At 47.7% G+C, this 10,427-nt stretch overlaps 1 pseudogene; it reads left to right on the forward strand.

Moving 5' to 3' along the window:
- The first annotated feature begins 6,902 nt into the window (after positions 1-6,902).
- LOC105547999 overlaps positions 6,903-10,427 on the forward strand; it is a 7,939-nt pseudogene continuing 4,414 nt past the window's right edge.

A 10,427-nucleotide genomic window follows, 5' to 3' on the forward strand; every position in this document is an offset into this window, starting at 1 on the left:
CATTGCCTCTGGGTACCATTCTAAAATGCAGGCCTCCGTGTGGATCCACAGATAGGCCTGGCGGTCTTCAGGTGTCAATAACCAGGTACCAGAGAGCCCGGCTCTCCTCCTGGCCAGGCCCTGGAATGCCTCAGTGGCAGGAAAAGCAGCCCTGACCAGAACCTGGAGAGAGGGACAGGAGTAAGTGTAAAGCCCCAGCCACCTTGCTCAGAATTTCATGTGATTTAATTTCCCCAGCAACATTTGCAAAGACAAGCACTATTCCCATTTTACAGCTGCCCAAACTGAGGATCTGAGAGATCCAGTTACTAACCGGAAGCCATGCTTCTGGTGTTTGCCTGTGTGTTTGTCTGCCTCCCAAAGCCTGTGCTTTGGGGGTGGGAGGGATCTTGCTTCTGCCTCAGGGATGCTGGTATAAGGCAGGCATTTCAGGGGCTTCTGGTGCATGTCCTCCAGGCCAGGCGCTGAGTCAAGGGCTTTAGATAGCTGTGTCGTCTCCTCCATCCTCATGCTGCTGGGAGGTCTATGCTGTTGTGATGGCTGACTCTCACCTTACAGTTTGGCAGCTTACGTCACTCATAGAAGACCACAGGGCCAGCTATGCAACCAAGGAACACTCTGAAGCCAGATCCCAGCTATGCAACCAAGGAACACTCTGAAGTCTGCCACCGAGTGAAATATGAGGGTGCAAGGGGTTAAAAAAAAAAAAGAAGTGAAAAGAGTAGGAAGATGTCACTGGCTTTGATGTAATACCATGGAAACCAACCAGTGGTACCTTTTCAATTTACCTATATTTATTATGGAATTATTCAACTCAATAATATAAAATTATCGAATCTATCTAAACTAATTCTTTTAATACATATCCTGTCCTCCCACCCACATATTCTTTTAGGGTGCCTTCAGAGCCCCTGTAGTGGTCTCAGCAATGGCCCATCAGTTGCCTGTGGGCATGGCTACATCCCTGTGGGTTGGAAGCTGGTGAAGGGACCAGAGCCCTAGCCAGATACACCACCCAGCATCATGAGAACAAAGGAGGCACACACCCCTACAAGTGTCTTCCAGCTATTAACTCTCGGGGTCTTTATATTACGTGATTCCAATGTGTTGACCTCAGGTCCACACTAACCCTATTACCCCCACCTGTCAGCCCAGCAGTGGACATCTATACAAATTTGGCAAACCCGATATGTTGATTCCGATAATGTGTGCATATGTGTGTGGGAAGGAGGGAAGGGGGGATTATATTAACTAGAAGGTTTACTTTGTAGAGATAAGATCATTTTTTCCTGTTGAGTTGGATCATTCTGTAGCTCTCACACCCTCTCATGGCCTGCACCTGACACAGGCAGTCCTGGGTTGGTTCTGATGCAGCACAGAGTGGGCCTCCGAGTCAACATTCATGTACACCACCAGAGCTCTCAACCTCTGCACGGTTGGTATTTTGGCTTGAGTCATAATTTGTGGGGGGCTGTCCTGTGCACTGTAGGATGTTTAGGAGCCCCACTGGCCTCTACCCACAAGGTGCCAGGAGCACACCAACCCTTGCCCCCTTCTCTGGTTGTGACAACCAAAAATGTCCCCAGACATTGCAGATGTCCCCTGAGGCCAAAATCTCCCCTTGTTGAGGAGCCGCTGGTTTATGGGAATGCTGTATGCCCGCCCTCCAGAAATCCGCTTTCATTTGCACCCCTCGCAGAGGTTTTAGGGCTACAGATTTGTTTTTTGTTTTTGTTTTTGTTTTTGTTTTTGAGATGGAGTTTCACTCTTGTCACCCAGCTGGAGTGCAATGGTGCAATCTCGGCTCACTGCAACCACCACCTCCCGGGTTCAAGTGATTCTTCTGCCTCAGCCTCCCGAGTAGCGGGGATTACAAGCACCCAACACCACGCCCAGCAGATTTTTGTACTTTTAGTAGAGACAGGGTTGCACCATGTTGGCCAGGCTGGTCTTGAACTCCTGACCTCAGGTGATCTACCCACCTCCTCCTCCCAAAAGTGCTGGGATTACAGGCGTGAGCCACCGTACCCGGCCAGTGGAATTCTGAAGTTCTAGGAAGGACATGAATTTTAGGGGGTGTGGGACACTATTTAACTCAGCACAAGTCTCTACAGAGATCATGGAGTCCATCCTGGTCTTTGCAGCTGAGAGGGCCTGGAAAATCAGGTAACTTCTTCTAGGTCCCAGCATCAACCAGAGACAGAACCAGGACCACTGCTGGGATTCCTGACACCCCATCCAACGTCCAAGGGCATGAGGAACAGATGGGACCAAAGTGTGCCCATGGGAACCCACAGCAAGCCCACAGTGAGCCCACGTTCCTGGCTCCACCCGCACATCTGCACATCCCAACCTGAGGGGACCTCCTGAGATATTTGAGGTCTCCCCAGGAACCTCTCACTTCTTCCTACTGCCAGTCGGACCCAGTCACCAAAGGGGACAAACCTTGTTGGTTAATTTTTTTCTCCTTCAAAAAAATAAATTCATAAATGGTCCTTGGCAAGCTGTTTACTACCTGACTTTAATGGCCTGTTTATTACCTTGAGCCTGCGTCTGTTAACACGCCCCCTCGTCATTTTCCCTCATTAACTGTCAATTTGGAAGCCAGTTTTGGCATTAACCATGCCTAGACTAAATGGCTGCGGACAGTTGATTTTATGACCATGCCTTGTCTTGGAAACGTGGGGGCCTGTCATCAAACAGGAGGGCTGCAAACAGAGGGGTCTCAGCAGCGGGCGACCTGGAACGCGGGGGCTGCTGGCTGGAAGGCCAGGAGGGTAGGGATTTCAGAGCCTGGGGCACAGGGATGTGCAACCTCCAGAGGTGGATGTCCCTTCTTCTGACTGCTGAGGGACAGGCACATGTTTAGAAGGACATTTAATTTCATAACTTTAGAGAGGGACTGTAAAGAATCTGTCACCTGGAAAAAAAAAACAACCAAAACAAAGCAAAAAAAAACCCCTGGAAAAAGAACAAAAAAAAGCAAAGCATTGGCTCTGAGTCTCATCTTCTCAGGCTTCCCATTCTATGTCCCATCCACTGTGCCCTACCCTTGCTGGGTGCAAGGGATACAGAAATGAATGAGAGCTAGTCCTGGCCCCCAAGGTGCCCCAGCACAATGTGGAAAGAGAGGCTTCACTGCAGGACCCAAGCCAGCCAAGCTCCATGAGCCCAGGGCCAGGGAGGCCAGAGCAGAGGCTGGGAGGTGGACTCACCAGGGCTGGCCAGAGACTGTCCCCAAAGGTGCTGGCATGAGCCTGGGAGAATGGGACAGTTCATCACAGGCAAAGAGAAACACGGAGATATAAAAGGGCATGGGGGTGGGGCAGGATGTTGCCTGCTCTAAAACCAACCTGCGCCATCACTGTCAACCTTAAAACCCTCCATGGGCCGAGAATAAAGGCCAAATAGTGAGGGAAGTCTGGGGGCTCAGCCCTTCATCTGCTTTCTGGCTGTCTCCTGCCATCTCACCTTGTCATCTCCCCCTGAGATCCAGCCACACATCTGCATTGGGGCGACTAATGCCCCCCCAAAATTCACATCCAGTTGGTATCTCAAAATGTGAGCTTGTTTGAAAATAGAGCTTTGCAGATGTTATTTGTTAAGATGAGGTCATACTGGATTAGGTGGATCCTAAATCCAACAACTGATGTCCTTAGGAGAAGAGGAGAGGGTCAGGTGCAGTGACTCACACCTGTAATACCAGCATTTTGCAAAGCCAAGGCAGGAGGATGGCTTGAGGCCAGGAGTTTGAGGCTAGCCTGGGCAACATGGCAAGACCCCATCTCTAAATTTAAATTTTTTTTTTCTTAAAGGAGAGGAGACAGAGGGACACACAGGGAGAGGGCTGTGTGATAATGGAGGCAGAGACTGGAGTGACGCAGCCACAAACCAAGGAGCACCAAGGATGGCCAGCCACCTCCAGAAGCTAAGAAGAGGATAGCCACCAGGCACAGTGGCTCACACCTGTATTTCCTGCACTTTGGGAGGCTGAGGTGGGAGGATTACTTGAGGCCAGGAGTTCGAGACCAGCCTGGCCAACGTGTGAAACTCTACTAAAAATACCAAAACAAACAAGCAAACAAAAAATAGCCAGGCATGGTGGTGCGTGCCTATAGTCCCAGCTGCTCAGGAGGCTGAGGCATGAGAATTGCTTGAGCCCGAAAGGCGGAGGTTGCAGTGAGCTGAGATTGCACCACTGAAATCCAGCCTAGGTGAGGGAGTGAGACTCGATCTCAAAAAGAAAAAAGAAAAAAAGAAGAGGACAGATAGAATGATTCTACCCAGCGTCTCAGGGCAAGCATAGCCCTGCTGACACCTTGATTTTGGATTTCCAGCCTCTAGATACATGAGAGAATAAATCTGTGTTATTTGTGGCACTTCACAGCAGTCCTACGAAAGGAACACACTATCAGTCGCCCCTCACACATCCCTAGCCCTTCAGGAACACCGTTTCCTGAATGCCTTCCCGAACCTTCCTTGTCATCCAGAGACCTGGCTAAGACTTTCTTGGCTCAAGAGGGCAGACTGAACACATTCTATTACTTTTTTCTTTTTTTAAGTTTTTTTTGTAGAGATGGGGTCTTACTTTGTTGCCCAGGCTGGCCTTGAACTCCAGACCTCAAACGATGCTTTCACCTCATCCCAAAGTATTGGGATTACAGGCGTGAACCAGCAACCTGAACACACATTTTAAATTCTACTCCCTTAAAGAATCCCATTAAGTTACATTAAAGGGATTTTTTTTTTTTTTTTTTTTTTTTTTAAGGCAAGGTCTTATTCTGTTGCTCAGGCTGGAGTGCAGTGGTGTGATTATAGCCCACTGCAACCTCAAACTCCTGAGCTCAAGCAATCCTCCCATCTCAGCCTCCTAAGTAGCTGGGACTATAGGTGTGTGCTACCACACCTGGCTAACTTTTTCTTTTTTGTAGAGATGGAGTTTCACTGTGTTGCACAGGCTGGTCTCAAACTCCTGGCCTCAAGCAATCCTCCCATCTCAGGCTCCCAAAGGGCTGGGATTACAGGAGTGAGCCACTGCACTTGGCCAGTAAACGGATTTTTAAAGAAGACCATTCCACACAACGGCAAGAGCAGGAAAGGCGGAAACAACATGGAGTTTGTTTCAACAAAGGGGCCAATCTGGACTGGCTGCGCCCCTTGGCTCAATGCAACTCCCCACTGACCCCCCTGTCCTGAGGTCTCCCAAGTTGGTTGTCCATGGTGCCATCACTAACATCCCCGCTGTCAAAGCGCTGTTGCGGCAAGCCTGGCCTGGCCCAACCTTGCACTTGACTGTGAGCTGATGAAGTGTCTGCTCTCTCCAGTAGGGCCCGGGTCCAGTGGAGACACTCATGCCAGCCCCGAGAAGTCTTCTGCTTTGACCTACTCTTTTTTTATAAATTAATTTATTTTTTATTATACTTTAAGTTCTAGGGTACATGTGCACAACGTGCAGGTTTGTTACATCTGTATAGTGTGCCAAGTTGGTGTGCTGCACCCATTAACTCGTCATTTACATTAAGTATTTCTCCTAATGCTATCCCTCCCCCAGCCCCGCACCCCCCGACAGGCCCCAGTGTGTGATGTTCCCAGCCCTGTGTCCAAGTGATCTCATTGTTCAATTCCCATCTATGAGTGAGAACATTCGGTGCTTGGTTTTCTGTTCTTGCGATAGCTTTGACCTACTCTTGAGCTTGCAAGCAGAAACTGCAGAGCAGCCGCTTGCTGATCTCTGTCCCTGCTCATGTGGCAGGCTCTCCAGATGCCCCATGGAGTCGAAGGGGGACCACATCTGCCCTCCCCGTGACATCCTTTCCACAGAGCTCAATGGAAAGCTGAAAGGGACTTGCCCCAGAGACAGCCAGGTTCATGCTGCCGTTCAAAATGAAACAGGATTCTGGGGAAATACCTACACAAGTGGAAAAGCTGCTACAAGTTGGATAGAGACTGCTCTGGTGTCAGGAGACAGAGGGGCACAACTGAGAATTGTACATGGGGCTGCAGAAGTCGCCTTTCAGCTCTAACGTGCACACGCATCGCCTGGTTCCCTAGGGCTGGGGAGGAGCTGGAGATGCTGCATTTTCAGTGAGCCCCAACAGAAGGCTGGTGCTGCCAGTCTAGGGGCCAAAAAGGTACCAAAATCCAGGTGATGTCCAATTTCTCAACCTGGGTAGTAGGTAAATGAGTATACATTTTCTTATATTTTTAAATTATGTTTTGGGAGTCTCACTATGTTGCCCAAGCTGAAGAGCAGTAGCTATTCACAGATGTGATCATAGCACACTGCAGCTTCAAGCCCCTGGCCTCAAGTGATCCACCCTCCTGAATAGCTGGGACTGTACGCGCGTGTCAGTCCACTCAGGTCTTCTTGTTCTTTCAACTATGGGTATATATTTTATGTTCTTCACTACATATGCTATGTCTCATAATTTTTTGAAAAGGCCTGCTGAAATGTCACCTTCTGTTAGAAGTTCTTCTTACCCTTGTTGGACCATGCAAGAAGTCACACCCTCGGCTGGGCTCAGTGGCTCACACCTGCAATCCCAGCACTTTGGGAGGCCAAGGCGGGCAGATCACCTGAGGTCAGGAGTTAGAGACCAGCCTGGTCAACATGGTGAAACCCCATCTCTATTAAAACAAAACAAAACAAAACAAAAAACATACACACAAAAAATTTAGCCAGGCGTGGTGGCAGGTGTCTGTAATCCCAGCTACTCAGGAGGCTGAGACAGGAGAATCACTTGGACCCAGGAGGTGGAGGCTGCAGTGAGCCAAGGTCGTGCCACTGCACTCCCGAGTGGGTGGCAGAGTGAAACTCCGTCTAAACAAAACAAAACAAAACACCCAAAAAGCAAAAAACAAAGAAGTCACACCCTCTTCTGTGTCCCTGAGAGACTTCCAACATGGGTCACCAACTTCGCTGCCTGCAGGGACCAGGTAAGTGATGCCCCCCACTGAGGCTGGCAGGGAAGACCCACACAAGCTAGCCGTAAAGAGAAAACTGTCACCTACAGGATGTGGGCCCAGGGCTGCCAGATCTAGCTTTCCAAGAGAAACTGGATATTCAGATTTTTGTGTAAAGTCTCCTTTTTTTCCCCAAGGACATCCAGGCTGGAAGAAGATTGTGTGCTGCTGAAGCTCTGACTCAGGACTCAGATCATGACTGATCTGGTTCTGTGTCTCCCCAAGCCCACGGTGACGTCCTCACATTGATAAGCAGGGTCTTATCTGCAACCTGGGTGGTCCCAGAATCATCCCCATCAACAACAATAATCATAACAAGCAATTAGATAGCAGGTACTCTGTGCCAAGCCCAACTCTAAGCACTTTGCATAAATTGGTGCTTTTAATGCTCACAAATTGTGTGCCAGACGCTGTTCTAAGTTCTTTAGGTGTTTCTAGCAGATAATAGAACCCTTGCAAAAATACTCTAAAGCCGAAGTTAGCCCCATTTATTTATTTTACTTTATTTTATTTTATTTTATTTTATTTTTTTGAGATGGAGTCTCACCGTGTCGCCCAGGCTAGAGTGCAGTGGCGTGACCTTGGCTCACTGCAACCTCTGCCTCCTGGGTTCAAGCGATTCTCCTGCCTCGGCCTCCCGAGTAGCTGGGACTACAGGTGCTCGCCACCACGCCTGGCTCATTTTTGTATTTTTAGTAGACATGGGGTTTCGCCACATTGGCCAGGCTGGTCTCAAACTCCTGACCTCAGGTGATCCGCCCACTTTGGTCTCCCAAAGTGCTGGAATGAAAGGCATGAGCCACTGTGCCCGTCCAAGCCCCATTTTAATATGACGACATAAGTCTCACAGCAGCCAGAGGACTTGCCTGTGGTTTGAAAGCTGGTAGATGATAGGCTTGGGAATCTCAGCCCAGGGACCATGGTTGAGCCAGGTTACCTGTGAGTTGCTACACATCCCCACCTCCGGACAACCCTGCCCCACTCCTTCCAAGCCTTCCTCAAAGAAGTTAGTGACCCATTTCTCAAGTAAGAGGACTCTTGGGTAAAATATATATTTTCTCTTCCTCTTAGCACAGAATTTGGAGACAACCAAAAATCAAAAGGATTGCTCTGTTTATGTCTTGGGGGATGGAAAGATCCCTTTTTAATATCCCAACCACCGTGCTACGGTAACTGACAGATCTACAGCAAATGCACGTTCCTGCTACTACAAGAAGCCTTGCGACCTCAGCAAGATACACAAACTGGGTGTAACAATGCTGCCAGGGTTCTAGGAAAGAATGAGGATTAAATGGGATAAAGTAGGCAAGCGTTGGCACAGATTAAAAGATGGCTAAATTGCAGCAAGTTTCATTATTGTGATTGTTTATTTTATTGATGCTAATCTTCATCATGACTATGGCGGTCCTCCCAGGTCTAATAGCTCTCACGGCTGTGTGCTCTGTGATACATTCACTTGCATCCCCATTTAGGGTTTGGAAATCAACATGTACCTGGAAACTGCTGGCTAAATGTTCGTGGAAGGTGGAAGGTGTAAGGGAGAAGAGTAGGAAAAAGGGGAACAAGCAAAGGAGGTTAAGAGGGAGGAAGGAACTGACACCTCAGCAGATGTCTCCCAAGAAAGAAGGAGGTGACAGAACTTGACTGAGATACTATTAATACCATATGCCAGGCTGTGTGCTACCCAGGTGACACAGGTGATCTTATCACATCCTGAGGGTGGGTGTTGTCACCCCATTTCCATAGGAGAGGAACCTGAAGCTCAGTGTCCCCAGCTTGCTCCCTGGCTGCTGTCTCAGCTTGCGGGCTAAAGGGCTGGGAGTTTGTAAAACTCCTGCCACAGGCACATTTACTCTCAATCCTTCCTCCTTTTGCTCCTGGAGGCTTCTAGTGCACAGTAGAACCAAGTTGTGGAAGCAGGGTAACTCTGGTGGGGAAGGGACCCCACCCTACCACTGATAAAAATCACCCTTTGTAAAATCCTTTGCACATATGTTAATCCCATTAACTTAATAATTACTGTATTCTAGAAGGCAATTAGAAAACTAGAATTTTTATTTTCCTATTTACAAAACAATTTGACTATCTCAACTGACTCACATCTCCTCTTGAGCCAGATTACCTGCATTTGAGTCGCTACACATTCCCACCTCCGGACAACCCTGCCCCGCTCCTTCCTAGCATTCCTCAAAGAAGCTAGTGACCCATTTCTCAAGTGAGAGGACTCTTGGGTAAAATACGTATTTTCTCTTTCTCTTAGCACAGAATTTGGAGACAACCAAAAATCAAAAGGATTGCTCTGTTTATGTCTTGGGGGATGGGAAGATCCCTTTTTAATATCAATATTGTTTCTGTAAGCTTGCTTGTTTTTTTCAAATTAGATTATAGTAGTTTTTTATGTATCCTGGATTGTAATCCTTCATTACAGTGCTGCTATTGTCTTCTTCATCTGTGGTTTGTTTGTTGAGACTGAATTTAATGAACAACAGTTTACTGCAGTCACATTTACCAATCTTCTCTTCTACCATTGTCCTTATGCAGAAAATACTTCTTCACTTGGTGGTCACAAGAATATCCCCCTATACTTTCTCCTGAAAGTTTGAAAGCTGTGCCTTTCTCGTTTACATATTTAATTTATCTGTATCTAGTTTTTATCAGTGATGGGAGATAAGGGACCACTTTCCTCTATGATCCTTGACAGATTAGTCCCTCCTTTCTCCCATGGCCTGCAAAGCCACGGCAGTCACAGATCAGGTTACCAAAAGTGTTTGGGTTTGTTTCTGAGCTTTTTCATTCTGCTTCCCTGGTCAGTTTCTCTGTGCCAATAGCATACTGCCATAATCCAAATAACTACAATAAATTCCAACATTGTCCGGGCAAACTGCCCTACTTCAGGCTTCTTCAGGAATGTCTTGGCTATTCTTGGGCCTTGGTTCTTCCATATAAATTTTAGAATCAGCTTGTTCAGTTCCTTGAAAAATCCAGTTGGGATTTCGATTGAAATTGTATTAAGTCTGTGGCTCAGTTGGGGGATACTTGAGATCTTTAGCATATCAAGTCTTCCTAGCCATGAACTGAAAATGTTTCTCCATCTACTTATGACTTCAATGTTTTTTCTCTAGCATTGTACAATTTTCTCCACAGAGGTCTTCCATGTTTATAAAATCATTATCGGCCAGGTACATGGTTCATGCTCATAATCCCAGCACTTTGGGAGACCGAGGTGGGAGGATCACTCGAGCTCAGGAGACTGGGACCAGTATGGGCAATGTAGCAAGACCCCATCTCTACAAAAAATAATTGTTAAAAAAATTAGCTGGGTGTAGTCGTGCATGCCTGCAGTCCCAGCTACTCAGAAGGCTGAGGTGGGAGGATCCCTTGAGTCCAGGCTGTAGTGAGCTATGACTGTGCCATTGCACTCAAGCCTGGATGACAGAGGAAGACCCTGCCTAAAAAAAAAAAAA

This window comes from Mandrillus leucophaeus, unplaced genomic scaffold (genome assembly GCF_000951045.1).
Source record: "Mandrillus leucophaeus isolate KB7577 unplaced genomic scaffold, Mleu.le_1.0 Scaffold4, whole genome shotgun sequence".
NCBI lineage: Eukaryota > Metazoa > Chordata > Mammalia > Primates > Cercopithecidae > Mandrillus > Mandrillus leucophaeus.